General features: G+C 44.3%; 1 protein-coding gene across 1 annotated transcript in view; it reads right to left on the bottom strand.

The window, feature by feature from the left end:
* RESF1 (retroelement silencing factor 1) overlaps positions 1-15,836 on the bottom strand; it is a 38,084-nt gene extending 22,248 nt beyond the window's left edge. Inside the window, exons 1-2 of the mRNA XM_074871557.1 lie at positions 15,621-15,836; positions 12,507-12,582 (exon numbers count right to left, since the gene is read on the bottom strand). The gene's annotated coding sequence lies outside the window, so the exon portion shown is untranslated. The remainder of the gene's footprint in view (positions 1-12,506; positions 12,583-15,620) is intronic.
* Between the last annotated feature and the right edge of the window lie 6,167 nt (positions 15,837-22,003).

Raw genomic sequence — 22,003 nt, forward strand, 5'->3', positions numbered from 1 at the left:
ACTACACTCCCTGATAAAGAGTCCCTCCCCATCTTTTCTGTAGGTCCCCTTTAACTACTATAAGGCCACTATGAGATCCCCCTGCAGCCTTCTCTTCTCCAGGCTGAACACCACCAACTCTCTCAGTCTGTTCTCATAAGGGAGGTACTCCAGCCCCTGATCATCTTTGTGGCCCTTGAGCCCTCAACCACTTGAGCAGGTCCATGTCCTTTGTTTGAAGGATGTGTCCATCCCCAGAGCTGGACACAGGACTCCAGGTAGGGTCTCACAAGAGCAGAGGGGCAGAACCACCTCCCTCGACCTGCTGGCCACACTTCTCTTGATGCAGCCAAGGATACAGGGCCCTATCAGGTTGTCATCCCTCTGAAGCCCAGGAACACCCACTAATCAAAGAGGGTCCTGGTCCACTCAGAGCCCCTCAATATCAACAGGCACTAGCCTTCCAAGCACAGTGCCCAGCACCACATGGTCCCAACCATTAGTAAAGTTACTTTCTGCTATGCTCATTCTGTCAGCCTCCCTCCACTGTGAAGATGCAGCTATAGTTACCACCAAACACCTTTGTATTGTTAGTTAAAAAATCCCCCTAAACCTGTGCAAAAGGGCCCTGATCCAAAGCATCTTGAAGCATGAAAAGCCTGTTTGGCCCCAGGCATTCCCAAACAGGTAGCCCACAGAGTACGAACATCTGTATTATTGGCTTTTGCCAAGAACCCCTCCATACCACACCTTTTCCCACCAGAGCCTTAGCAAGGGCCATAATGCTCCTCCCACCACTTCATCAGCTGGAAACCAGAAAACCCACAAGCCCTTGGTTACCCAGACTTATCAGACATACAATTAGCACCCCAGGGGAGCTGGTCAGAACCTACTGATCCCTCTCAGGTAGCACAGAAGGTGCAGCTTACAGGGATTTCCCATCCAGAGAGAGATGCCACCAATGTACCATCATTTGTGTGTCCCCATGGGAACTCAAAATTCTGCCTTCAGTTGATCACTCTGGAGGGGACCACTTCCCTCACCCCTCTGCAGTAGTCCACGGTTTCACGGGAGCCCCTTCAGTCCTTCCCACAGGCAGTCAAGTGCGACTTCCTTAACAGACAGCCTGTGGATCTGCAGGTTTTGAGAAGTTCTAATCTCCACTGTGGAGTAACCCATACACAATTCTGGACAGGTCTGAACAGCAACAGTTTATTACTGTAGCTACAGGGTACAACACAGAGCAGTGGAGTGACAGCCTCTGCTGATGCGAACTCTGCCCAGCTGGGGCAGTGACAGACTATATTATGTATCTGGGTTATATTACTTGTTTTTCACAGAACTACAGCTATGTGTCAGATAAGCAGGATGGTAACATATGGATTACTTCAGATAAGCTCCAGACAGTACATCCTTTTACAAGTATGTCACTCCAATAACTGGTTTGCTCTTACTCAGTGAGACCATTGGGTAATGCTGCAGATATTTTTACCTAGAGGCCTGCAAAGGCCTATGAGGCATTAGCTATTTTACTTCCTGACATAAAAAGGCCTGAACCATAGGCCTTGAACCAGAGTTGACTTCTGAGTGAACCTCCCAACCAGCATCATACCAGCATTAAATATGACCATGGTAATATCCTCTGAAAACTATAGATAAAGAATATATATTTTTGGACCCTAAGCCAGATGTTTCCTAGAAGACAGAAACTCCTCAGATGCACCCAGGATCCTGGCCAGATCCAGGATGTGCCCAAGTGAAGCCAAGCCAATCTACCAGATGTTTCCATGCCCTTTTTTTATATAATTTGTTTGCTAAACTGTATAAAAGCAGGACTCTCTCACAGAGAAGATGGAGACCTCACCTACGAGTGGACAGACTGTGTAGGACTTCCCAATTGCTGGGAACAGTTCTCTGATCCTTAGCTGTGATGGGACTCCCCAGCTGAAGCACATATATGGATGATGGTAAAACACTGGGGCAACTGGTGATGTATCTTTCTTAATCACTATAGCTAACTTTATTTAGTAATGATCAGGTGCATTACCTTGCTTATTCGTTCTGCTGCTCTAAACTAAAGTAAAATAAGCTTATCTTTTTAACTTAGTGTCTGTGTCCTTTCTGTTGACCCCGACAATTGGCAAAACACTTCCACATATGGAACTACTCAAGATACCAGACCTTCCATGTGAAGTGCTAAGGCTTGGACAACCAGCCCAAGCCAGAGTTGACCTATAGATGAATCCTGTATATTTTATAACTGATAACCACTGTGCTAGTAAGTATTGTGCTAGGTTATAACAAACCACCTATGCTGATGTAAAAAGTGCTAAGGTGTTGAAGTACTGAGGCCTGAACAACAGGCCCCGAGCCAAAGCTGCTTAGTATGTGATCATTAACAAAATATGTATGCTCATTAATGAAAGATGTAACTTAGATATCATATACTCATTACTGAAGATGAATGTGATAAAAACATGTTTACCCTGAATATACTTTTATCCTTCTTTGTGTAGGGACAAGTTAACAAGGCCATGGAGCCAGATGTCCAGCCTTGTGACCAGATGTGTGGCCTTGTTTTGAAAGGAACATGGTCAAAATTGGATAAACAGGGAAACTCCCTTGGCTTCCTCCTTGAGCCCTGACCAGGCTCTGGGGGAATCTAACTGGAGAGTGAAGCCAGATGTTTACCGCATCACAGTCAGGTGGACATGTTTATTCAATACTATATAAATCTAGATCCTCTTGCAGAGACTTTGGATGCCTCACCTACGGATGGATGCGTTGCGTAGGACTTCCCACTTGCCGGGAAAGGTTCTCCAAATCCTCACTGTAACTGGGGCTCCCCAGCATTTGCAGATCTGGATGATGGTAACATATACAAGTGGTGATATATCTTTCTTAATCACTATTCTCCCTCTCATGTAGTAATGATTTGATGCATTACCCTGTATTTTCCTATTTGTTTGCTTTAAGTACATTATTCTGTCTTTTCTTACAAGATGTTTTCTGTATTACTCTATTACATTATTTGGTTATCACCAGTAAAACACACCTACTCTTTTCACTCTGGTGTCCAAGTTTAATTAGTACCTTAATCAGCAAAATACCATGATGCTCAAAGAAGGGACAGTTGCCCGGTACTTCTGAACCAAACTGCCCCTAGTTCGGGTACCAAGAAGCACTTCCCCTACCTTCAGTGATCTGTGTTGTTAACACCCTGTGAACCTGCAAGCCCCAAAACTCATCACATCCCTTCTCACAGAACTGGAAAAACAAGGAGTATTCACTTGCACCCACTCCCCTTTTAACAGCCTCATCTGGCCAGCGCACAAACCCAACGGGTCTTGGCATCTGACCAATGACTACCAAGGCATAAATTCTGTCTCATACTGCAGTCCCAACAACTGCCCAAGTAATCAATGCCATTTACCTTCCTTCTTACCTAAGTATAGCAGATTTAGACATTAAAGACATGTTCTTCCAGTGTCCCACCCATGTGAACGACCAAGCTTACTTTGCTTGTACTTGGAATGGCTTTCATTATACCTTTACTCATTTACCTCAAGGTTATTGCTAGAGTCCTACCCTTGCTCATGGTACCTTAGCATCAACACTGGCTGAAATTTCTCCCACTCCTGATGTCTTTCATCACCAGTATACTGATGACATTTTCCTAGCAGACATAGATGGGAATCTGATGCACAAGATATGACCCCCAATTTCAGCCCTCAAAGAACACCAGGAACTTTATATTCCTCCTGGTAAATGCCAGGGTCCTGCCCAGAATGTAAGGTCTTCGGGTTCTTTTTAAAGGAGTCATCTTGTATACCAGCACCAAAGATATTCCTGAAAGTGTCTTGCAATCTATTTTCTTTACCCAACCTACTCCCTCCTCCAAATGCAAACATCAGACTCTCCTAGGCTCTTTAAACTTTTGTCCTGACAAGGCCTGGGTTTTAGTCAGCTCGGTCTTCAAAATACAAAGCATAATTTATTCTATGGTACACAAATTTAGACAGCTCAAACTGGGTGCATCCACAGAGAGACCCCAAACACTGAAATCCCCATGCAATTATAAAGTTCCTGCCCTCACACCATAGTCTGGTCCAATAGTAATATCTGGGTCTAGGGTCATTATCCCTCTCATTGGGTCCTTTTTCTCATCTCTAGGCAGGTTCTTTCTCTTTCCTGTTTTTTAGGCTAGTGGTTGCCATGTCTCCTTTTTCTGGCTCAAACTGGTTCTGCGGCTTTCCGAATCTTCTCATTCCTCCAATTAGACAATACATCAACATCAAGCAAAAGCATTAAGCAAGCTATGTTCTCTGCTTTATCATGAACAACTACTTTTAAGCAGTTAAACAAAGTCCTTGAAGTCCTCCAAAACATATTAACAGCCTCTATAATTTATATACATTCCTGTCCTATTATAGCCTCACAATCTAATCCCATTATTGCCATACACTGTTTACATCTCTTTCAGCTCATACAGCTCCCCTTTGCCACCTTCCACAACAGCTGTTGCACCAGACTACCATGATAGTGCCCAGACAGCTGAACTCTTGGCCCTTTGCTTAGTCATTCGCTCCTCTGACAACCAGGTCTACACTGACATTTGGGCTGGTTTTGCTGGGTGCACCCATTGGCTTCCCTCTTGGAATGCACATGCCTTCTGCACCCATACTGGAGAAATTTGGGCCTGACTTCTTTGTGAAGAAATACAGGACTATGCCCGCTCACGTGCTTTGGCTGTCAGTCATGCTGATTCCCATTCTGCTTGTCCCATGGCCCAGGCCATATGAAATGCCCAAGCAGATGTCACTACTGTGATCAGACGGGTGGCAGCGGTGGCAAAAACTGACACCTATGATGAAGCCAGCTCCAGTCCTACAGTAGCAGATGAAACTGAGGAAACTTTAACCCAAGCCTCCAACCTGGACCACTGAACCACCATGGTAACTCTATGGTTGCACAAGTGTTGGGGTCATCCTGCTTTAATCAGGGTTGCAGCACACTATGAAATGTATCTTCCCTCAGACACAGTACAAAGTATCACACAGGCTCAAGTGGGGGACAACTGCTCTCTTTCAGTGATTAGCCACCCACAGCCAGCCCACGGAAATATTATCAGACATTATACTGGTCCAATGATCAATGCGCCATATGCCTCTACCAACCCTTTTGTCACATGTCCATTATATCTTCTCACCCTTTTGACATTGTGTGCCTTTAAGTTAAGGCTTTGATCACTCTAAGTTTAATACTATTCTCTTGTCTGAGTCCCACTGATATTTACCTTCCTGAGCTCGCCACAGCCAACCCTCCAACTCTTCTTCCCAACTCACCCTCAACTCCAACCTCCATCATTACCAAAGTACAGCTTTGAATCATAGGTTTGTGTTGGAAGGGACCTTAAAGATTATCTAGTTCCAATCCCCCCTGCCATGGGCAGGGACACCTTCCACTAGACCAGGCTCCTCAAAGCCCCGTCCAACCTGGCCTTGAACACTTCCACGGAGGGGTCATCCACAACTACTCTGGGCAACCTCTTCCAGTGTCTCACCACCCTCACAGTAAAGAATTTCTTCCTTAAGTCTAACCTAAATCTACCCTTCATCAGTTTAAAACCATTACCCCTCGTCCCTCCCCATCTTTCCTGTAGCCCACTTTAACTACTAGAACTCCTCTATAAAGTCTCCCCAGAGACTTCTCTAGGCTGAACAACCCCAACTCTCTCAGCCAGTCCTCATAGGGGAGGCATTCCAACCCCTGATCATCTTCACAGCTCTCCTCTGGACAAACAGATCTTTATGATGCCTGCTAGCTGATGCCTGCCAGCAGCTGGTGCTAATTGCTGTAAGGTGCCTTAGACAAGAACGCACCCAAGGACATAATTTTTGTAACTGTGATGGATACAACCGGGGGAGGGTAAATAAACCAGCAGACACCTGTGGAAACCAAAGATATGAAAGCTGAGAAACTTTGCAGACAGAGTGATGAGCCTTATGTGAAAAAAGACTCAGAGTACATGGAAAGGACACTAAGAGACACCTCTTCAACAACCACTAGGGACCACCACAGACCACTGAAAACCCCCATGGAAGCCAGAGATCCTTCCCCAAGCTTGCACAATGTATTAACATACGCATTAGATTCTCTGGAAATAGGTGTGTACTTCTCAGAAGTTACATGAATATTAATTTCTTTTATTGTATATAATAAGTGTGCCTTTGTCTTTCAACACGCACATTAGGTAGAATGATCTCCCATGCATCCAGCGCTGCAATACAGAATGCCTGCCTTGTAAAACTTCAAACTAAGTCTTAGAGGGTTCTGTTGAGACCAATTTATGGTAACACTTACGTGATTTGGAATAATCATATGCAACAGCTACTTGATCCTAACTGGTCCTTAAAACAGGCAGAGTTAACACTGCTAACCGATGTATCTAGACTGAACTCAGTATACCCCACTTCTTGTCTACCACTTTGAATTTGACATTACATTCAGGTGCAGTTTTGTTAGTTTTGACTTTATGGTGTTTAATATCAAAGTTGGGCGAATACCGAAACAAATTATGTTAATCCAATATGTAAAACATATGCAATCAACTGATTCTGTATGTGCAATGGTATATAGTTAGCTTTAATTGTAATGCTAAGCAATTCATCAAGTAACTGTACCCTCAGCACTGATCTGCAATATGCCACATATTTATGACAGAGGCAAGAGGTAACTGTACTACCACTCAATGAAGTAGATTGACTGTAGTCATAGGGTAGAGTGTGCTGGATGCACTCCACTCCTTGACCAAACTAGAGATAGTTTGGTTCAGGCTTCCAAGGAAGTAAAGGCCTAGGTCAAGAACTTCCCTAGTTCCAAGATTTTCTTTGAAAACCCACACAGGAACAGGGTGACATGGTGAGCTTTGATGTGTATGAGCTGGGAAACCAGAACACCAATCATGCGATTAACGCATGAATAGCAGGTAGTTCTTCCAAGACTACTTTATCAAGGAACAAATTAAGCTGTGAGTACAAGGAGTCTCATGCTTACCTTTCCCATTGCATCTAATTTGACTACAAGCCAACCACTTTATTCCATAAATTTGACAGCCTAAGTAATCCTCTTTTGAGCTCTCCCTGCTAAGCAGCTGGCTGCATGGTGGTGATCTCCCCTTGAGTTGGGACACCTCTCAAAGTTACTCCTCGAGGTTGAGAGACGCCTTACCAACTGCAGGTCTTTGGTAAGTGACTGATACCATGCATAACCTTGTATCATAGGGCATTGAGATCTTGTATTGGTATTTTTTAATTATTATTATATCCTCTGTACAGTAAATAATAATTAAACCTTGCCATCAGACTTCATTAAGCCTCACTTTTACAACATCTTGCTTCAATAAAACCACTTTTGCTGCTACTTTTGGTGGTGGTTCTTTAAGGGGCCTAAATCTCCCCTGCAACACGTGTAACTGAGGCACTCACAATAGTTATAAAATATTCTTATTCATTATTAAAAGCTTCCTTTAACTGGACCAAAACTGTAAACCCCAAACATAGGTATTTCAACGCCAGCCACTCTGATCTCAGTTGTTTCCCACCTCTCCAGGACATGGAATTCAGCAAACACAAGCTTCCAAGAACTGAAAGGACAGAAGTTCAGCTACAGGCCAACACAACTTTGCTCCCTGGTTTCTGTTTCTAAACTTCTAGCAGCCAGTTTCAGATAACCAAAATAATTTAAAATTAATTCAGTATGTTTGACATACAGAATCATAGAAAGGCTAGAGCAGCTTGGCAGACCTGCACCTGTGGTACAAGATGGCCTGAGAATCAACCAAACATATGTCCAAAGGAAAGAGTACATACACATAAAGAATTCTCATTTTCTGAAGTTTATAACTATATTTTAAATGTCACAGCAGCACCAGCACACAGGGGTTTTCTTGCCACAAGGATTCTTCACAGATATGTAGGAGATAATTTGTTAGAAATTACCTATATCTCATGGACAGTCAATCACAAGGTAGTTACAATAACTTTAAGCATATGAAGACTTGTCACTTCTCTTCAAAGATTCCCATTCCACCATTTCCAGTAGGGTATTTCCCACTTTCACCTATCGGCTTTGCTGTCCTAATGCCATCTGCTGCTACAGATGAGCATTACAAAAATGGTTATTGGATGGGCCTGTTTTAGTTTTATGCCCAGGAATCTCATGTTGTATGAGGCTCTTCCTCCCAGCCTTTCTTTGTGTTCTTAGCATTGTCTCCTCCAACCACCAGGACTTTTAACATGACTGTATTCAGTATTATCAAGCAGTATTTCTGAGTCAGTTTGTTAGCAGGTTTTTTTGTTTGAGGATTATTTTTTTTTAAGTGAACACACTTCATTCTCGAAGTCCTCAGGGCCCAAATCTAGCACAGCAGGAAGAGCACTTAGAACAAGCAGGACCTTTTCAAAACAGATGAAGAAACAGGGTAGAGATTTTTCAGTTCAAGCAACAGCCATTAAAATAAAACCCATCAAAATTTTCCTCTTCAAATTACCTCATTAGCATAGCCCCAGTGCTTGTTAAGGGATGCCTCAAGTGACCACCTCCAGCAGCTCCGTGGCCTGGGGGTTCCTCCTGCCCTGAGGCTGGAGCACAGCCTGGAGACCCAGGTGTCTCCACTGAAGGCTCATGGACACAGCTGCTGCTGCTTTCCTGATTGCAGGTTCAACTAGTAGCAAGGCTGAGTATGTATCCGAGACACACACAGGACACTGACACAGCCAGCCACGGTGCTTCCTCCAACAGTACCTACATACATGACTCACATAAAACAAGTATAGACAAGACAAGTCCCTTTCCTCCTTTTTGACTGGTCAGGATTGAATGTCTCTCTAAAAACCACCCCCCCACACTCTCTACAGTCACAAGCACACACACATTCACAGATCTGTCAAGTACCAGCACAGCCCCTCTGCCCATCCAATAACCGTGCATGGATCTCAGGCCCTCTTACTCACTTTGAAGGATCTCCTACTTGCCAGCTGGTCCAGCTCGATGCTAACTAGCAAACAGATGGACACACTCATATGCCTGTTTCGTGAGCACTCCACGCTCACACCTAACCACCAGCATGGACCCCTCTACCCCTGCCTGGACCAAGGACCTCCTACCCGCCAGTCCACCTTGAAGTCTGCTAGCAAATTATACAAGCAAACCCCACACACACAATTTGAGGAAGATATGTCCCACATACCCTCACCAGCAGCCAGCACCAGGCACACAGGCTGTGACCCACAGTCCCATTCCAGCCACCATCTTTGAGGCCCTCACACCAGTGAGGCTCCACACTCACTCCAATTGTTGGCACCGCAGGCCAGGGGTCCCTACACCTCCTGTCTGATCCCAGTTGTTGGCACCAAATCCACTCACGTCTGTCCCCCCAGTAGCTCGCACTCCAGACAGAAAGTCTGTGGAACCTGGGGAAACGCTCCTGAGAGATATGGTCCTTCCAAGTAGTGACACAGACACCCTTTCACTCCAGTTGCTGGCACCATGGCCCAGGGGTTCCTACCCCTCCATTTTGACTTGCTGGCTCAGTTATCAACTCACACTGGTCTCCTCAGTAGCTGGCACCTAGCCCTTGCAGCACTCACACACAGGGGATATAGAGTGAGACTATGCAGAGAGATAGTGAAGAAAGGACTTAAGAAGATAGGACTGGCTGCAGGGATCAGGCATAGGGCTCAGTCAGACCAACCTCCTGACCAGCCACGGTTTAGACATGACTGGCCCCTTTTATACCCTCTTCTGTCGTGTCTCCCTCTGCATAGTTCCACCATCCTCTTCCTCCCACCCACAGCTGGGACTCCCAGGTTTACACTCTCACCAGTTTAAAAGTCTAGATTTGCCTACAGTTTCACAATGGCCCATCAATTAGTGAGACTGATGAGGTTTGTTTCTTCTGTTTCCTTCACATTTGCTTGTCAGGTTTGTCTCTCTAAACTTTCTTTATTGCTTTCCTCTTTTCCCTGTAATCCCATTTGACAAGGTCCATGATCAGATAACCTTGCTGAAATAAACACTCTCACATCCCACACACTCTTATCCATTAGCATAGCTGAGAAGGTTTGCTTCCTGTTATTATCCCCAGTATTGTCTGTCCACCAGGTTTGTGGTTCTGAACATTTGGTTTATTCCTTCCCCCTTACTGTTTCCTTTTGCACTGAAAAGGTCCTTGAGCAGATAACCTTAATGAAGCAGATGCTCTCACCTTTCACATACCCTTACACTCAAGACATTCCCCAGTTTTATTGCTGGAAACAGTGTCCTGGAAATGGTGCTCCTTCACTGCCAACACAGGTCATTCTTTTGGTCTGCTGCTATTTCTGCTGCCTTCTCACACGTTTCTACTGACGTATCAGTCACGGCAATTTTAATACTTGTGTTAAAAATCTAAAACTATGTTTCAATGGGGATATTTGAGGTAGGGCTACAGCTGCAGATTTCTACTTATCATCACACTCCATGAAAACAACAGTGAAATGCAGAGAAACCATGAAATGCAATTTGATCTCTGAATGTGCCTTAAAACTTGGAGGGAGCTTGGAAATTCTGCAGTTGAAAAATTAAACTATAAAATTCAATTTTAAAACTTATTCAGAGATAGTACAAAAACAATTTTTTTTTTAAAAAAAAAAAAAGGAGAAAGCACTCCATGGCACTTGGCAATGAACCTGATCCACAGTCCTACAGCTATAGAATTGCACCCAGCAACACCATCACCAAAGTCATGAGAATTGAAGTCTCAGTCAGAAGGGCAGCAGGAAGGAGGCTATTCTTCTCACTAGGAATGAGAGAATACAGATAAACACCATGCCATATATCAACAACTGGAAGTGCTAGATACAGAAAAAAATCTGAATTTGTCATAAGCAGAATCCAAACTGAGCTCAGAGAGATTATTCTGTAAGATAAAAGTACATTTTCTGCAACCACCACGGACTGCAGACATTTGGAAGAGCCATGTTTCACAAGGAGTTTTAAAATTCTAGTTCTCCACGATATCAAGCAACACACCACCAACAGCAAAAGAGATGTCACTGTTCAGAACAAAACAAAATCTTCGAGATTGTATTTGACCGCTTGATGGTATCCAACCAAGCATTTATCACTTATGCTCCTCAGGAAAAAATTATGTCCACTTTTGACTAATAGCCATAAGCGTGAGAAAGTAATTTTTAACATAAAAATCAGAAAATTTGCAGGGAAAAGGCATTAGTAACAGGGATTGGATTCATCACACAAATTATCACCTCCTAATAGTCTATTCAGAAACCTAGAGATGAAAGCTTTTCTAATACTAGCATCAGACTCCTTTATACGGGAATATCCTTGCCTCTGTACTATATAGTTCATGCACATAATTGAAATATATATACATGTAAATATACATCTACAGTTCATGCTTTTCTACTTTTGAGCATTACTGTGATGAAAGAGGTCAATTAATGATAAAGTGGAGCCCAAAGTTGCTTTTTCTTGGATGGAATGATCTTTTAGAAAATACATACACCCCTATGCTACAGCTGCAGATTTCATGGTGTCTCTGCATTTCACTGTTGTTTCCATGAAGTGTGGTAAGTAGAAATGTGGTTCAGTCTCTGAAGAATTTCCAAGTTCCCTCCAAGTTTTAAGGCACATTCAAAGAACTGTCTTACATCTCCAGTAGTTGTAGATATCTCCTTTTAAAAGTATTGCTTTCTAATCATTTAACGCCTAATGACTAATTGGAGAAAAGTTTGCAATCTATGTATGGAATACTGGTTGAAGTGCAAATTAAGAAGTTAATTGAATTTCAGCCATAGAGAATAATAGTAATCTTTCAAAAGCACATACTAGAAGAGCTCTTTGGCATATTTGCATTTTATGGAGACTATTTATACCAACAACAAGGCATATTACTAGCTTTTTTAAAACACTAGAGTGTTTTTTAAAAAAAAAAAGTATAGCTGTGATGTCTGTCTGCTCTGCTGATTTGTGAGGTTTCCTGTATACTGTAAGTTGCATTATCAACATTCCCACTCATCAAATGATGTTCCTTGCAATTCCTCCAAGTATAAAATACTACAGCTTTTTTGCTTTACATTTTCACTGCCCTTTGCAGTTTCAAAACTGTTGAGAATTTACAACTCTCATGTTTATCAGAAACGCACATAATAGTCAGAAAGATCCTAGTAGTGTCTAGCAATCAAATGTGTGAAAAAGCAAAAACTCATTCCCTGTCAGCAATGGGAAAGTACTAAAGCCCTTTAAAAAACTATAGATGTAACAGTATGAAGTATAGCTTAGAAATACTTTGAGTGGCAAAGATAGGTTGAGAAGTTTACATTTTTCCCAACCCCATTTTCTTCCCCATTTCTACATTTTCAGTTGCACCAATGATGCTACTTGTAGTGCTTCAGTATGAATCCAACTACAGATAATAAAATAGCTTCCAGATTTCTGATTTTTTCTAAGAAAAGATCACTTACTTCAGCAATCTTGTTAGTGTGTCTCAGAAGTCTAGCACGCACTGGAAAGGCAGGAGGCTCCTTACTGTCTTTGCTCCTAGAAGAGACAATAGTCATTAAGCTGCAAGTGCTACTTTTACCAAAGTTGCAATGACCTATACCAATAATATCACTGGACAATCTCCTATGTCCTTGATTACTAATAATACATCAGAATACCTCCTGGCAGGTTTTAAAGTACAATTTGCTCTGAAGAAACAGCTTCCTTTTATTAGTGCCCAGTATCAGTTCATGAAACCAAAGAACAGCAATCGCCTAACACTAACAACTATAATGTGTGTTTTCACCATCTTTCCTTGTCTTTTTCTTTTCTTTCCTCTTCTTAAGAGTCACCAGCAGGCTCTACAGTTTCTCACAAGCCCTCAGTCGGGCTTAGTAAAGCATGAGCTGCTCTAAGAATTAAGATAGCTAAATGGCACCTTCTTGGCCTTCTGCTCCCTTCACTCATTCTTTGCTGTCTTCAGCCTCCCCTCCTGACCCCTTTTAAATTAGGGGGTGGGGAGTACTGATCTCTGTCCTGTGCCCACTTATTAGTCAAAAACAAAGAGAAGAAAGCCTCAACATCAAACTAAGAGGTTAGTTATTGCATTGAGTAGGACTAGGAGAGACCACAAACACTGTGACAAAGTCACGCATCTCCAATATGTTGCTCATGGTTGCAGCATATGAAACTGAGCAAGCTCAGCACATACAGGATTTAAGAAACCACTTCCCTTGTTTGCAACCCACAGCCAAAAGTCAATAGACACAGGTGGTGGCTCAGAAGGTCATAGTAAGCAGCTCAGCTGGTCCATTATGGGCAAAAAGCCTGTCAAGAAGGACTGCCTAAGGAGTACACACCCTCATCTGGCCAGGTGCACCATCACACCTCTGCTCCACCAGAGGTGACTACGCAAACACAACAGGCCCCCCTTTGATAGTTTTTCCTCACAAAAAAACCCAAACAAAACAAACAAACGAGCTGGGAAACATTGTTTTGTATAATTTTTAGAAACAGATATTAAAATATTCTACTACCAAAACACATTTACCTGCAGAAAACACATGAACCAGTAACTTTCTGGCTTTTTAAAAAGCCCGTGTTTGAAGGACAGCATTCTGCAGATCAGAGTATTTTACCTATCTACAAATATTTTTGTTGGAGTGGTAGGAAGCAGGAGGACCGAAAAAGCATCTGTGCTTTAAGTAGAAAACAGAAGCGGAACAACAAAGTAAAAGTTCTTCTAAAAACCTGGCAGACCAATGAACTGGAGAAATGGTTTTAGCTACTATTAAGCATGAAACCAAAACACACTGTAACAGACTTGATATGAAGCATGCAGTAATGTTTTTTTTCCTACCATAACATCAGACACTATTTCCTCGAAAAAAAAAAAAAAGCTATTTAAGCTTGAACTACAAAGAGGACTTCAGCCTTTCACTTTGAAGCACCACCCGACTCGCTGCAGTGAGCCAAAGACAGTGAACTAAAAGGTCCTGATACAACACCTTCAGAACTACCTCAGCACACAGGCTTTGCTTTGAGACTCAGGGGAACTTTTATACTGGCACAGCTAGCCAGAGAAAAGGATTTAATTTTGTGGACAGTAATATGGAAGTGATCATTAACACAAGTCTGCTTTCTCTGCCAGAACTATCTATCTAAATGTTTTGGGACACTGGCTGTTAACTCAAGGAAAGTGGGCGATAAGAGCCCTGTTCAGAGCTTTTGATGTTAGTGACAAGTTTTACTCCCATCATTCTCAGATGCAAGAGCTAGAAAATATTTACCAGGAATCATGATGAGCTGGGTTTGTTTTGTTCTATTTTTGTGTTGTCCCAGGAGGCTAGTTAAGAGCGGGGAAAGGCCCAACATTACCACAGAGCTCCTAGAAAGAGTCAACGTCATAACAACTTCTAGGAAAACAACTTCTAGCATTCCTATGGGCTTCTGAAGCATATGGCTTCAGGGGAAAACCTACTCACCTTCTACCTGATCCCTCTAGTTCTCACCTATACCAAGATCACATGAAACTATTTCCCAGAGCATATGAAGAATGTTGATAAAGAAGTGTTAATGGGGTCCTTGCCTTTTTTCTCACCTTTCCATCTGCCTTATCAGATGGAATAAGCTAGGTAATTCTTTCAGCTACACTACTCAGACAACCCAAAGCAGAAACAGCAACCTATAACTCTTTAAAACCGGTTTTTTTCTTTAGTTATATAAACAGGTTTGTCAGTTCAACAATATTCGACTGCAGGTGTCCCTCTCACACAGGGGCCGAGCACTGGCTCCTTACCGTGTACCTTAGGATGCCTACGTGAAAGGCTGAAGCAAAAATCACAGACAAACTCTGGATTTCCATCGCAGAGCTTAAACACAGGGGACCTAAAACACCCAGTCTTCCCCACGCTGCGAGCCCACAACCCTGAAAGCTATTACTTTTTCTAACCATACCTTTCAGTCCTATCTCCTTGGACTGCCATACCCTACGGAGAAAGGCAGTAAAGAAACTTCTGCTTAAGGTGACCGGGGCGGGAGATGTTTCTGGAAGCAAACAGCTCGGCCGAAAAGCGCGCCTGCAGGTCTCATTGTGGCTGCTCAGCCACTCGCAGGACGCTTAATTGATGTTAATCAGTTCTGCGGGATGAGCTGCAAACTACCTGCCAGCCACCGCGCGTCAGGGTGCCCGTCCCGCTCCGCACCGGGCACCCCCGGCCCTGTCCCTGCCCGCCCGACGGGACCGCCGGCCACCCCCAGAGAGACCCGCGGCCGCCGCAGCAAATCGCCGCGGTCCCGGGGGGTCCTCGCCTGCTGCCGGCCCCGGGCGGCTCCACCCGCGGCCTCCCCCGCTACCCCGAGGAGCCGGGAACGGCCTCACCGGCCCAGCCCGAGGAAGAGGCTCCGGCAGCCGCCCCGAGCCCCGCAAGAGGGGCGGCGCGGCCCTTACCGGCCGCCTGGGGAGCGGCTCCCCACAGCCGCCGGGTCCCCGGCACCGTGGGCGGAAGAAGGCACGGCCCCCGCCGCGGGTCCCCCACTGCCGCCCTCCCGCCCTGCTCCGCTCCCTTCCCCTCCCAGCCGCCGCCCGTCCTCACCGAGCCCGGCGCGGCCGGCGAGTCGTCCCGCATGCAGAGGCGGAGCCAGCAACCGCTGGCTCCGGTGAGAGGCGGAAGGAGGCCGCGACCGCCGGCGCTGCCACTGCCGCGACCGCCGGCGGCCAGGGCCAGCGGGGCGGACGCCAAGGCCCGCCGCAGGGCGGGAAGGGGAGGCGGAGCCGCCGGCGCCGAGCCCCGCCGCTCTGCCCAGCCCCGCCCAGCCGCGGCCGGGCCGAGGGGTTGGGGACCTCCGGGGCCTGAGGCGGCCAGGCCGCGCCGCACCAGCCCCGCCGGGGAGCGGTGCGGCGGCAGCGGCTGCAGCTCGGGCGCTGCTGCTGCCCGGTGCCGCCTAGGAGGGCGGGTTCGGCACGCGGGAGCAGAAGTTTGCCTGTGGTTCACCGGGCTGCTGACAGGAAGCTGTGCAGCGCGATCAGATTTGGCTTTCGGCTTATCAAATCACTCCAGACTGAGCCCCTCCTGCTTGCCTGCCTGCCTTCCCTGCCTGCCTGCCTGCCTTCCCAGGTCCCCAGAGAACTCCCGCAGCTCCCCGCCTCAGACACATCACAATCTCTAAGAAAAATACACCCCACACCATGACTTGAGGACCAGCTGGAACTTTAAGGAGAGCCTGCAATTAGAGGAACTGGTGACTGATAAATACAAAGGCTCTGTAGTAAAAACTAGGTAGATGAAAAAAAAAGTTAACTATTTAATGTGTGAAGAAAATATATGTAAGCAGTACAGTACTTAAATTTCACATCACAAAATCACCAGAAGGCTATGATCTGTTTAAAAGGTCTAAGTTTAAAACAGGTGACAAGCCTATACTGAATAGATCTTACCTTAAGTCATACATCCCGAGTAGCAGTTTGGGGAACAAAGCTCGTTATATAACTGTAGAGTCAGGGAATGTAATTTTTATTACGCTTTATAAATGAGCTGACTCTGCTCCCTCATGTTTCGGGATGTGTGTCTCCAAGCAGGCTGGTGTGGGACTGGCATGTGATGAAGGATATGGCAACTGCTGAATCCTCTCTGTCTGTCCCATGTTCCTCTTCGTTGCTGAGAACAAACTGCTTTTGGATAGGCCTTATATATATAAGCTTTAGGAGTCGACAGCTACTGTGCTCTTTTGCCTTCATGTGAGTCTCAGGAAACGTTGCTGAGTCAATGCTGTGCTTTTGTTTTCCCTTTCTAGTTACCTTCTGGCTCCAGGTCATTTGTCACCTGACCCTAAGGTGACAGTCAGGTTCTTTTAAGAATCCTTGTGTTATTGATTAATTGTAATTTAGTGGGAAATAACCACTTCTCAATTTTTAGTGATCAATAAAATTTTATTAGCAAGCAGCGAGTGAGCAAAAACAGCGCTGGGTGTGCCGGGAGTTTCTGCTCTACCAGGACACACACCTTACACGACAGAACTGAGTCCCTTTATAGTGTAGGCTTCATCCATATTCATGATGGGCGTACCCTGAGGGGTCTGCAAAGTTGTAAACAAGTTTTGCAGGCTTTTCTCCGGTTTTCGCGGGCTTTTCTCAGGTTTCCATCATAGAAGGGGGGATGACTCAGCACAGGTGTTTTTGTAGTGGCTTGAAGATGAGGGCCATTTTAGCTCCCTTCTAACAACTGATTTTAACAATAGAAACTACATACATATATCTTATTTCTTATTTACATAAGAGAATTACAAAACTGTTCGGCCACAACATAGTTTAGGTACAACGCAATTTGGTATTAACAGAACGTGGTTACAAGTATGAGCGGGTTAGAAGGGGGGGGCTCAGCACAGAGCCCCCTCGAGACAGTTTACTGCAGCCTGTCTCTGAGCAGAAACCTAAACGCTAATTTGGCATTACGGAGCCTCACTAGGGCCGTTCGGTGCCCCCTGCCCCAGCCCCAACCCCCCCGGGGCAACTGGGTGCTCGGGAGGGGCCCTCCCGGCTGGGGAGGGGGCAGCTCTGCCCCCCTCCCCCCGCTGGGTCAGGCTCCGCGACACTGCTCCAGGGCTCGGGTTGGGCACGCTGCTCGGGTCTGGCCGGTGGCGCCCCGGGAACAAGCCCTCTCCCAGCTGGAGCCAGCAGCGGGAGGAGTTCAGCTGCCCCCACCCCGAAGGCAAGGATGCCCCGGGGGGGGGAGCTCCCCAGCCCCGGGGAGTTGGGAGGGAGGTGGATGTCCTGACTACAACTTCTTTTTCCCCTTGAGATTTGAATAACAAATACCATATATGTTTTATTACACTTGGTAGAGTGAAAACTGACCGCAAGTTTGTAGTTATAATTAGAGCTTTATTACTATGTAAAGATTTTAACAATCAGCACAGCTTATTGTAACACAGAATTTCTAGCATTCACATAGCATTCCTATTACATAAAATTTCAGTTAACTAGACTCTCTAGTCACCTGGACCCCCTCTACAGATTGTGTCAGATTCTTAATAACCAGTGTGGGATATAGTAATCATAATCTAGACTCTGAATTTAAAAGTACATGAGTAACCCAGTCAACCCTCCAGGGAAGAAGAACAATGGAGGCCAATACTCTAGCCAGCAGTGAGCGTGCCGGCGTTCCCTTTGTTACTGATTTGTTATTGATTAGAGTTAATTTTGTTTAATTTTAACATGAATACAGAATTATAAGGGATATTTAATAGAAATTATATGTTTACCTTTATTCTGCATTTGCACATTATACAGCAATCAATGCTACTACGAAATCCCCTGTACAGCCCCGTACCAAGGCTGAAGGAATTGGTCAAAATCACCTAGTAGGAACATTTAGAACTTTAGATAACAGGCTTAAGATTCAAGATAATTTGGATATAGTGTCTACTTATATGGTATTTTATGACCTAAAAGAATGCATAGAGATGTCAGAATCCAGAACTAATGGGAACTGGGGAAAGTCGACTGAAGCAACTTGTAAGTTCCTGCCAAGAAACAGTGAAACTAGGCAAAAGGTAATTCTGGCAGGGGGAGATCGCAACCACCGACTCATTGACCACCGACCCAAATTACACCCCAGACCCATTTCTAGATGTTTCTGGGTTCTACTGCACAGAATCAGAAATAGGAGGAGAATATGTTAATGATTTCCAGGAAATAGTATGTTTATCCATGAATACTTAATGAATATGTATGAATAAGTTCTATATAAGATGTATGATTTTGGTGCTTGGTGTGCGTCGTTGGTGAAAGCATTCACCTGTGCACCCGGCTGTCAATAAAGAAGTGTCTGCTTATCTGCATCAAATTGGTGTCGATAAGTTCTTTATTGGGAGTTTTCGGTAACACCTGTGTCTGTATCACACTGGGAAACATGAAGGCCTTAGCAGTTCAGCTGCTGTTGGATCCGCTTCAAAAACCTTTTGGATAAGCTGATCTATTTATACCTCTCAATTTGGGATTGTGGTCTTTACCACTTCCATGAAGTAGTAGATTCTGAAAAGTCTGCCAGAAAATCAATGTGAAAGAATTTTGGCTGCAAGAGACAGCAAGCTGTGGGTAGTAATGTCTGCACAATGACCTTTAGCTCTTTGGTGTTGCTCTGGCTTTGACTTAATGGTGCTGCTCCCAGCATACATCAGCCCTTAACATGAGCTGTGTGTTAGACAAAATCTGAGCAAGAGTTGAGTGAGCAGTCACAGGAGGCATCCCTGTCCACCAGGGATCACAGGTTTTACCATCCAGAATATCTCACATACGCTTCAGTGTTCCATGATGGGTGTCACCATGTCCTGGCACAATCCTGTACCAGCTGTCAGGAGCAGGGGGTACCAGTCCCATGGCTTCATTTTCTTGCTGTCTGGTTATTGACTGAAACCATGCGTAGCTTGTGCTGTGATCCAGGTGAACTGACAACCTTAAGTAACAATGCGTCATACCCATTTTATTCAAAACAACCTCAAAATTTCTCTTACAAATTTCTGTGTTCCCACATTGCGAGAGACTGAAATGTCAAATGATTGTCTCAAAGCTTGCTTGTGTGTGTGCAAATCTCAGGGATGTGGCCTTTGAATTAGTGTAAGGAATGTCACCCAAGGAATTAGGAGTATATTGAAGGATGCACCCCCCTCTGCCTTGCAGTTGCATTGACAAACTCCTTAGATAAGCCTCAGAGGGGGAGACATGAACTGAGTGAAACCAAATGTTTATCACTGACTCCATCGTATAAGCCCCGTACTTTGTGGTTCTATTGTGTATGCTAATGAACTGATAAGAGGTGAGCATATCTGCGCAGAAGCTGGATGATTGCTCAAGAAGCATGAAGTCAGCAAAAACCTGTGGGACCAGAGGACAAACTAAAGGTGAGCAGATGTGCTAATCAGCTGATACAATGAACTTAAAAGGCAACAGAAAAATTTGCTGTGTGTGCACCCACCACTGAAGAATGGAAGACTGAGGACCAACAGGACGCCACTGGATCCATGGTGGTGACTATTCTTGTGACTCTATGCTTGCTTGATTTCTGTCTTTTCCTTCCATTCCTATCGCTACCACTCTTCACTCTTAATAATAAAACCTGTTTTGGGTATACGGCATTTGACCTTGTTTGTGTCTTAATCTCGCTCTTGGGATCATATCGAAACCTCCCCCAACATTGGATTGGGACGCACGTGTAAGAGGAAATCTAAGAATAGCCAGAGACCCACAGTAAGGGAAATGAGACCATGTGCCACAACAGGACCATAACCACACTCCCAGCACAACACAAATTCATTTAGCATATCTTGTGGTGAGACACAGACCAACTTGCTGGTTTAGCACATTTAGAAGATTGCTGATTTAACATCTGTAAGGCAACGGGGTAAGCAAGGCAACAATGCTGCACTTAAGAAAGCTGCAGGATGAAGGCACAGTGACAAATTATGTCTGATTATCTCTGGACTGGTTATACAAATTGTGATTTGCTAGGGACAGTTAGCATTTAATCTAAAGGATATAAGGAAGTACAAGGGGCCACAGAAACTTAAAAAAAAAAAAAACATTTAAAGGTTACTGAAAGACCAAGGTGGCACCAGCAACAGAGAAGGCCCCTTCTCTCATAGTACCCTTCTGTACAAAACGTCCAGCTGAAACAAAGAAGTTAACTCAACAGTCAGAATCCAATGTAACTGTTAAGCAGGTATTCTTTCATTAGCAGTACTGGGGTCACCCTGGGGATTGTCCACCATAAGGGCTCCCAAGAATTAGCAAGGGACGTCAGTTTACATACACACAAATCATACATATTCATTAGATTTCCTAGAAAGGGGTGTCTTATGATAATGAGTTCCCAGAATTCATTTACATAATCTGGGCATGCGTAGTGAAAATAGGGTGAGAGTCTTCGGTGGTCGAGGGAGGAAGTAAGTAGTCTTCTCCACAGTGTTCACTAGTTGACCCTCTTTCTGGAGCATGTGCTGTGAAGTAAAGTCCAGGTGTCTCCCTCCTAAATCAGCAAAATCATTTTCCCTATAATAGAGTCTCTGTGTCTCTTTGTTAGAGCCCCCCTTATCTCATTCTAGGAGTTGCCCAAGTGTCCACTGAAGGCCTTGAGTCTGCTATCAGTGATTTATGTAGGGAGCCTAACGAGCATTTTAGTCTTACCTAAACAGACAAAGAGACCTAAGAAAACATTTGAGAAGTCAGGATTCCTTGAGAAACTGATGAAGCAAAACACAAGCAAAGCTTTGAAACAAATGAAACAAAGCACAAGCAAAGCTTTCATACATCACATCACAGTTTAGTCTTAATAATTGTCAGAAATTCATTTGTTTGAGCCCTTTCATTCCCTTTCATCCCCCCCTTTTCTTTGAGGGCATAGTGCTTATAGCTCTATCCCTCATTTAAATGAATTTGCTATACCGTGAGTAACAGTTACAACATTGAATTGATAAACAAGTTACTATAATCATCACAATTATCCCTATAATCAATACAAGTAATTGTTTTAACCATCTAAAGTTTGGCAGCCATGAAGTAAGCTTGTTCCATATTTCTTTAAAGCTTAAGGAAGTGTCGTCCTTTTATCTCTTCCAAAATATCTAATTGTTGCTTTATTATTCCTAAATCTACATTTATTTCTCCTGTTTCATCTATGTATGTACAGCAACTAGAATTTACAACTGTGCACATGTGAGGCCAACATCATGTCTCACTGTCAGCACTCCAAATCAAGGAATGATTTCATTCAATAATACTTTGGTAACCTCTCTTGTCTTATTAGTTCTGCATGGGAATGCCTCTGGCAAACCTGAGAAGGTATCTGTTAATACCAATAAGTATCAATACCCCCCTTTTCTTGGGAGTTCAGAAAAATCTATCTGCCAGTGTTGTCCCAGACTATTACCTTCCCCTATAACTTCAATGTGAATTTTATTTGATGTATTTGGGTTGTTTTTTAAA

This window comes from Strix uralensis, chromosome 5 (assembly GCF_047716275.1).
Source record: "Strix uralensis isolate ZFMK-TIS-50842 chromosome 5, bStrUra1, whole genome shotgun sequence".
Lineage (NCBI taxonomy): Eukaryota > Metazoa > Chordata > Aves > Strigiformes > Strigidae > Strix > Strix uralensis.